The sequence below is a fragment of the Numenius arquata genome, unplaced genomic scaffold (genome assembly GCF_964106895.1).
Source record: "Numenius arquata unplaced genomic scaffold, bNumArq3.hap1.1 HAP1_SCAFFOLD_86, whole genome shotgun sequence".
In the NCBI taxonomy this organism is placed as follows: domain Eukaryota; kingdom Metazoa; phylum Chordata; class Aves; order Charadriiformes; family Scolopacidae; genus Numenius; species Numenius arquata.
Window position 1 is genome coordinate 81,037 of NW_027414196.1, and position 8,995 is coordinate 90,031.

General features: G+C 55.3%; 1 pseudogene; it reads left to right on the forward strand.

Annotated features, from left to right (window-relative positions):
- The first annotated feature begins 294 nt into the window (after positions 1–294).
- On the forward strand, positions 295–1,229 carry LOC141477843 (olfactory receptor 14J1-like; annotated as a pseudogene).
- Positions 1,230–8,995: the final 7,766 nt, after the last annotated feature.

Genomic DNA, 8,995 nt, shown 5'->3' on the forward strand with positions numbered 1-8,995 from the left:
TCTCAGGGGGTAGATGTAACCTGCGACCACTCCTGGTTCCTCTCTGCCTGTTGCTGCACAGCACGACTGACTCCTCTGGAAACCCCAGCAGAGTCCCCTGCTCCCCATTGCACCCTCAGCCAGCACCAACCAAGGATCATGCCAGGATCTGCACCAAGGTCTCCCTGGAAGGACAGAGGTCATTTGGGGGAGCTCAGTGTGACAAGTGGAAGAGGTTCTGCTCAGAGGTGTCTGTCCTGACTCCTCGCTCTCTTTTCCTTTTTTGAACAGACCCCTGTGTGCCGAGGGAAGCAAATGTCCAACGACAGCTCCATCAGCGAGTTCCTCCTCCTGGCATTCGCAGACACACGGGAGCTGCAGCTCTTGCACTTCTGTCTCTTCCTGGGCATCTACCTGGCTGCCCTCCTGGGCAACGGCCTCATCATCACTGCCATAGCCTGTGACCACCGCCTCCACACCCCCATGTACTTCTTCCTCCTCAGCCTCTCCCTCCTCGACCTGGGCTCCATCTCCACCACTCTCCCCAAAGCCATGGCCAATTCCTTCTGGGACACCAGGGTCATCTCCTACTCAGGATGTGCTGCACAGGTCTTTTTCTTTGCCTTCTTGATCTCAGCAGAGTTTTATCTTCTCACCGTCATGTCCTACGACCGCTGCGTTGCCATCTGCAAACCCCTGCACTACGGGACCCTCCTGGGCAGCAGAGCTTGTGTCCACATGGCAGCAGCTGCCTGGGGCAGTGGGTTTCTCAATGCTCTCCTGCACACAGCCAATACATTTTCAATACTCCTCTGCCAAGGCAATGGCATAGACCAATTCTTCTGTGAAATCCCCCAGATCCTCAAGCTCTCCTGCTCACACTCCTACCTCAGGGAAGTTTGGCTTATTGTCCTTAGTGCCTGTTTATTCTTTGTGTGTTTTGTGTTCATTGTGGTGTCCTATGTGAAGATCTTCAGGGCCGTGCTGAGGATCCCCTCTGAGCAGAGACGGCACAAAGCCTTTTCCACGTGCCTCCCTCACCTGGCCGTGGTCTCCCTGTTTGTCAGCACTGCGGTATTTGCCTATGTGAAACCCCTCTCTATCTCCCCCCCATCCCTCGACCTAATGATGGCTGTTCTGTACTCGGTGGTGCCTCCAGCAGTGAACCCGCTCATCTACAGCATGAGGAACCAGGAGCTCAGGGACGCCCTGAGAAAACTGTTCAATGGATCTTCCACTATCACCAGTAATTTTCTTCTTCTTTGCTGCAGAGTGCCCTGAATTTATTATAGACAAAGCCTCTGCTTTTCTTTCACTGATCATACTACTTAGAGGTAACAGATTGGATTCATAGCACTTCTCTGAGGCTCTGTCCCGTTGTGTCTGATCCCTGAAGAACCAGGAGTCACCTCTTGCCTCCATAACGGCATCTCTGAAATAAAAGGAGACCTTTGAAATGCGGTGTCTGAAGACTTGACTCTCCTTGATAGAGTTATAGCTAAGGAAAATCCAAAGGAATTGGACTTTCCAAGTGTCTTTCCACCTTGTTTTCTCTCCTTGTATTTGTGGGAATAATCTCACAGCATCACTGGAATCTGTTGGATACAGAGAACTTAGATGAAAGCTCTCTTCTTCATGTCCAGGGGCATTAGAATCAGTACATGAGCTCCCAGTCCCCTTCCTCAGGCTGTCCCAGGTATGATGGGTCTGATGGCAGATGTCAGTCCATGTGGAAAGCAATCTGGAGGGGTCAGGAGAGGATGGGGACACTCCATGCACTCTGGGTTGGGAAGTGAATGGAGACACAGAATGTGAAAACACTCTCAGAGGTTAATTCCCCCCCAGGATAAAGCACTAGAGGCAGGAACCCAGAGAGCAGGAGTGTGCAGGGCAGTGGGAGGCAGTGAAGATGCATCAGGCAGAGGGAAGGGAGACTGGAGAGATGCGGGAGCTGCCTGAGGAGCCCCAGGGCCAGGACTCTCCTGCTGTCCTGGGGAGCAGGGCAGGCGGGGAGGCAGAGCGGGGCAAAGGCAGTTTGGGCTGGGGATGCCCTGCAGCTGAATGCAGGAGAGGCAGAGAGTGAGTGGCCTCTGCTGGCACTTGGGGCCAGCTCCAGCCCCGGGGGGACGGGGAGGCTGAGAGCCCTCTCTGCCCCCAGCAGCTGCTGTGCCCTTCAGAGGGGCTGGGGCTGTGGGGGGAGTGCCCAGAGCTCTGCAGCACCCTGTGGGGAGCAGTGCTGTGGGGCCAGCCCAGACTGGGGGGTTCTGCTGGGCTGGGCTGGGAGAGGGCAGGGGAGGTGGGGGAGAGCCAGAGAGGGGCTGGACTGGGCTGGGAAGGTCCCAGGAGAGGAAAGCCCCAATGGCAGCGGAGCTGTGTGACCATGCCGGGTGAGGCCCTGCTCCAGTGGGCATGTGGGGCAGAGCCAGGTCTCCTGGAGAAGGAAGCAAATCATGAGAGGGGCAGAGAGAGGAGCTGGTCTGTGCCATGTTCCCTGGCCATCCTGGGGAAGCTGCCCCAGGGCAATGGGGAGGGGACTGTGCTGGTGGGGACCTTTCCCCACCTCATGAACACACCCTGATCTGTGTGGTGCCTTCACCGCAGGGCTGTGGGGCCATGCTGGGCAGTGGGGCTTGTCCAGCCCCAGTGAGGAGGTCTCCTCCTCTTGCCCCACGCTCCCCAGCACAGTTTCAGCCGACAGGCGTTGCCACAGTCTCTGTGGGCTGGGTGTTGGGGGTCTCCATGTGTCCTGCTGGGATCCCATGCAGGGACCTGCCGTGTGTGTCTCCGCTTGGAGCTGGTCACCATGGCCTGGCTGTGCAGTCCCAGGAGATCCTGGCCGGGCTGTGCTTGGAGATGGGCTGTGATGGTCCTCACCCACAGCAGGAACCGAGCACCAGCAGAGAAAGCTTCCCAGGGGACAAGTGCCTCACGCTGTGCTGGGTGCACGTGTGAGCCTTGGGGGATGTCCTCACACTGAGATTCTTCCTGGTAGAAAAGGGGAACCATCGTATCCCAAAGTAACTGGAGCTGGGTGGGAGCTGTGAGTGTTGCACAAAGGCTCACACACGGACTATTATAAAAAGAAAAAAACCCCTTGATTGGTCTCTACTGATTCCAGTGCAGTGGGGGTGCACACAGACAGGGCTCTGACACCCCATTCACCACCGCTGTCACTAAAGATCAGAGCGGTTTCATGCTGGCACCCACTGACACCCCGTGTCCCATAGCTCTTGCCAAAGTTGGTCTCTAACCCAAAGCCCTCCTCAGACACCTCCCCATAGATCAGGGGCTCAGGGACTTGTCTCAACAAATTGGACCACCCTTCTGGCCGCTGCTGGAAAGTCCCCACTCTGTCAGGGTCTTTCTCACTGCTGTTGCCAGAATCATGCTCATGAGGGCTTTTTTGGTTTTTAATATTTTATTTTCTTAGGTTTTTCGCATTACTCTTTTATCTGCCCTTGGGTGGTGTTACTCATTCCTTTAGAGCCCTCCATGGAGACTTCAGCCTGCAGGAAGCTCTCACCCATCATGGAGGTCACCATCCTGGGACTGAGCAGTCACCCTGAGCTGCGGGTTCCTCTCTTCCTGCTATTCCTGATACTCTGCCCCATGGCCATGGCTGCAAACATCTCCACTGTTGTGCTGGTGGTGGCTGACAGGCACTGAGTGGGACGTGACAATGTCCCAGCCTCTCATGAGGCCCCGTGATGTCACAAAGGGGGGCTCTGACTGCACCGTGATGTCACAAAGGGGGGGGGCGTGTCTCCCTGCCCCACTATATAAGGGGAGCACGGATGCGCTGGGCACCACAGCCTGGCATCGTGCGGGCAAACTGCAGCCTCTGCCCCCCAGCAGTGTTGGGGTCCCCTCACTGGGGACCCCAGAGGTCAGTGGGGATCCCCATCACGGGCCTGTGCTGGCCACTGGTGGTGTGGTGTGGGGTGGTGTGTGTCGCTGGTGAGGGAGCCAAGGAGGGAAGGAGCTGGACCTGCTGTTTGTGACCAGGGAAGGACTGGTCTCCTCTTGCTGAGGAGCTCAGCTCCAGTGCAGGTGAGTCCCCACTGGGGAAGGGAATTGCGGCGAAAAGGGCCTTCAAGGGGCTCTTTGGGGGGCTTTTCAAAGCCAGGGAAAGTGGTCTGTGCCAGGAACCAGCAGGTTGTGGGTGGCTGTGGGAGCTGTGTCCCGGGAAAGGAGCTCCTCCACTTAGGGAAGGAGCTCAGGGAGGAGGGGAGCAGGTTGAGGGCCATCAGGGGATGTGAGAGAGAGACGGATCCCTGGAGTCGCAGCCGGCCTCCCGGGATAGAAACCCAGCAGGCAGACAGAGCCCCTGCTCCAGAGAACTCCCTCTCCTCTCTCCGCCCCACGGAATGTGCTGACTTGGAGGAGAGGGGGCAATGGCAAGAGGTTCCTGCCCAGCCACTACCCCACCTTCCCAGATGCCGTTGCACAGCAGGGACAGTGCTCTGCAAGGGCAACGGGACAGCCATGAGGATGACGGTCCTTCCAGCTTGGAGGTGTCCTCGAGGTCTAGTCGGACCACCCCCCTCATCAAACCCTCCGCAGTAAAGGATAAAAGATGGGTCACTGCCACAGGCGACTGGCTCCTGAAGGGAGCAGAAGGCCCCATACACGGACCGGAGCCGCTGCACAGGGAGGGCTGCTGCCTCCCCATCACAGAATCACAGAATCTTCTTGGTTGGAAGGGACCTTTGAGATCATCGAGTCCAACCACAAAAAAACCCCCAAAAACCAAAAAGCAAAAAAACAAAAAACACAAAACAAACACCCAACACCACACCCCACACCCACCCACAAACAGACACAAACCAACAATCTCGGGCGCTAGAGCATGCCCTGAAGTGCCACGTCTACACGTGTCTTAAATACCTCCAGGGATGGTGACTCCACCACCTCCCTGGGCAGGCTGTTCCAGTGCCTGACCACCCTCTCAGTAAAGTAATTCTTCTTAATATCTGATCTAAACCTCCCCTGCCGCAACTTCCGACCATTTCCTCTGGTCCTGTCATTATTCCCTTGGGAGAAGAGGCCAACACCCATCTCTCCACAACCTCCTTTCAGGCAGTTGTAGAGGGCAATGAGGTCTCCCCTCAGCCTCCTCTTCTCCAAACTAAACATGCCCAGTTCCCTCAGCCTCTCCTCATATGACTTGTTCTCCAGACCCCTCACCAGCTTGGTGGCTCTCCTCTGGACACGGTCCAGCAGCTCAATGTCCTTCCTGGAGTGAAGGGCCCAGAACTGAACACAGCACTTGAGGTGAGGGCTCTCCAGTGCCGAATACAGAGGCACCATCACTTCCGTGCTCCTGCTGGCCACGCTGTTCCTGATACAGGCCAGGATGCCGTTGGTCTTCGTGGCCACCTGGGCACACTGCTGGCTCATGTTAAGCCGGCTGTCCACCAACACCCCCAGGTCCTTTTCTGCTGGGCAGCTTTCCAGCCACTCTTCCCCCAGCCTGTAGCGTTGCCTGGGGTTGTTGTGACTGAAATGCAGGACCCGGCACTTGGCCTTATTAAACCTCATCCCATTGGCCTTGGCCCATTGATCCAACCTGTCCAGATCCCTCTTTAGAGCCTTCCGACCACCAAGCAGATGAACATGATATCATGAAGAGATAGAGTTCAGGATCATGAGTGATACATGCAAAACAAGAAGTAGCATTGCAGCCTTGGACTTCAGGAGGGCTCACTTTGATCTCTTCAAGAAACTGCTTGGAGAAATCCCACGGGTTAGGGCTCTGGAAGGTCGGGGGGCTCAAGAGAGCTGGTTGATATTCAAATACCACTTTCTCCAAGCTCAGGATGGGTGCATCCCTAAGAAGAGGAAAAGAGGCAAGGGAAGCAGGAGACCTTCGTAGTTGAGCAGGGAGCTTCTGGAAAAGCTCAAGTGGAAGAAGGAAGTTTAGAGTGCGTGGAAGAAGGGACTGACCACTTGGGCAGATTACAAGAATGCCGTCACAGTATGCAGGCATGAAACGAGGAAAGTCAAGGCTTCCTTGGAATTAAACCTGGCAAGGGATGTCAAGGTCAACAGGAAGGGTTTCTTCAAATCTATCAAAGGTAAAAGGAAAACTAGAGCAGATGTGGGCCCACTGTTGAATGACACAGGGGCCCTGGTGACAGAGGATGCAGAGAAGGTGGAGTTGCTGAATGCCTTCTTTGCTTCAGTCTCTGCAGCTCAGGCCAGCCTTCAGGAGTCCCAGACTTTGGAGGTAACTGAGAAAGTCTGAACAAAGGAAGACTTCCCCTTGGCTGAGGAGGATCAAGTTAGAGATCCATTAAGTAAACTGGATATCCACAAATCGATGGGCCCTGATGGAATGCACCCACGAGTGCTGTGGGAGGTGGCAGAAGTCATTGCTGGGCCACTCTCCATCCTCTTGGAAAGGTCCTGGAGAACAGGAGAGGTGCCTGAGGTCTGGAGGAAAGCCAATATCACTCCAGTCTTTAAAAAGGGGAAGAAGAAAGACCCAGGGAAATACAGGCCAGTCAGCCTCACCTGCATCCCCGGAAAGACGGTGGAACAGCTTGTACTGGGCGTCAGAGGGTTGTGATCAGTGGCTCAGAGTCCAGTTGGAGGCCTGCAATTAGTGGTGTTCCCCAGGGGTCAGTACTGGGTCTGGTCATGTTCAATATATTCTTCCATGACCAGGATGAGGGGACAGAGTGTACCCTCAGCAAGTTATCTGATAACACAAAACTGGGAGGGGTGGCTGACAGTCAGAAGGCTGGGCCACCATTTAGTGAGACCTGGACGGGCTGGAGAGTTGGGCAGAGAGGAATCTGATGAACTTCATCAAAGGCAAGTGTAGGGTGCTGCACATGGGGAGGAATAACCCCCTGCACCAGTACAGGTTGGGGCTGACCTGCTGAAGAACAGCTCTGAGGAGAAAGACCTGGGAGTCCTGGTGGACAACAGGATGACCATGAGACAGAAATGGGCCCTTGTGGCCAAGAAGGCCAATGGCATCCTGGGGTGCATCAAGAAGAGCGTGACCAGAAAGTGGAGGGAGGTCATCTTGCCCCTGTGCACTGGTGAGGCCCCATCTGGAGCACTGGGTCCAGTTCTGGGTCCCCCATTTCCAGAAGGACAGAGAACTGCTGGAGAAAGTACAGCAAAGGGCTACGAAGTTGATGAGGGGCCTCTGCTGAAGCGGAGCAGAGGGGCAGAATCACCTCCCTCGTCCTCCTGGCCACACTTCTTTTGATGCAGCCCAGGATGCGGGGGGCTCTCTGGGCTGCCAGCACACGCTGCTGGCTCATGTTGGGCTTCTCGTCCACCAACATCCCCCAGTCCTCCTCAGGGCTGCTCTCCATCCATTCTCCACCCATCCTGTATTTGCGCCTGGAATTTCCATGTCCCGTGTGCAGGAGCTTGCATTTGGCCCGGTTGTACTTCATGCTGCCTGCTGTCCCCTAAATGCTCTGGACTCCCTCAGAGATGCACAGGGGTTTGTAGATGTGACCCAAGAAGACATGTAATAATGGAACAGGGTCATCCTGTTGCAGAGGAGATGTCTGGAAATGGAGACATCTTGCTGTTCAGGTGTTTGTTAGACGCTGTGGGCTGGAACTCTGAAGCCTGAAGTGGTGTGGGAAGGTCAAAACATTGCCACCAGAAGTATCTTGGGTTGCCTGAAATTTCCCAGAGAAGGTCGCAAACCTGTAATGGGCTGTAGTTGGAGGTAGCTTCACTCTACCCGAGATGGTCTACTCTATCTCAATGATCTACTCTATCTCGATGGCCGAGATGGGCAAGCCAAAGTTTGCAAGGAGGATCCAAAAATTCTGTTGCACCTACTGCTATCAGATGGGCAGAGCAGGGAACTTCCCACCGTGCCTGAGCTGTTCCTCAGAGCTGTGTCCAAAAGCTGATTTCCTTGCCTGAATATCTGAGGGCCTTGTGAAAACCACTCATCTCCTGAGTCATTACAGTTCCCTCCACAGAGGTGGACGGAAGAGGTTGGCCTGTAGTTCAGATTCCACCCTTCTCGAGTCTAAACACTCCCCGTGCATCGGCATTCCTCAGCAGGCGATAATTGAGCCTGGAGAAGTTTGACTTCCCTCTGGCCCTTTGTCGGCTCTGTCGGCAGGCGGTCATTAAACCTCAAGGAGCCTGTGCCTGAGAGGTGTCCCAGCTCAGGGGAGATGCTGGTCACAACCCACTGCCATCCAGGAGAGTACAAAGGGTCTCACTCACAGGCTCTGAGAGACAAAACTTTCATCACTATTGTCAGATAATTGTGGTGCCTTCCCGAGTGGGCTACGACCCAGGCAGCAGGAGTTCCAGGGACAATTCCTGGGTCACAGGAGTTCCAGGTACGGTCAGAGAGTGCCCGACTCACTGGACTTGTGACTGGGACAAGAAAGCCCCCGATTGTCCAAACTCACTGCCCCTGCAACCAAGATAAGAAAGTGCCAGATCATCCCAGTCCTGCGCTTGTGACCAAGACAAGAAGACAATGTTGACTGGTCCCAACATGGCAATGTGGCCCAGGGAGGGTCTGCACCAAGCACCAAGTAGCCTCTGGACCTCCCTCTCCTGCCTTCCCAGCCAGGGCAGAGGCTGAGGAGATGGTTCTCCCAAAGTGGAAGCCCAACAGGACTGGAAGGAGTGATGGCCACTCGCTCCCCTTGGCTAGCCAAGGAGTAAGGGGTCCTATGCCCCTCCCACGCTGGAGAGAGGAATCCTACCTGGAAGGACATAGCCACTGCTCTGCTGCCTTCAGCTCCCAACAAGGCAGGCCCCTCTGCCTCAGCAGGTCTGAGGCTTTCTGATGCTGTGAGTCATCTGAAGGGAGCTGAGGGGCATGAGATCTCGGGGGATTTTCTTGTCCTGCTCACACAATTCAGAGATGTCCCTGGTTCAGTTGCCCGGCCTCAGTTTACATCATGTTTCTGGGGGGTCAGCACTGCCTGGAGCTGCTGACACAGTCTCCACCACCTCAGAGCTTCCATCCCACCAGGGAGTCAAGTCTGTTGTTTTTACTCTCTGCAAA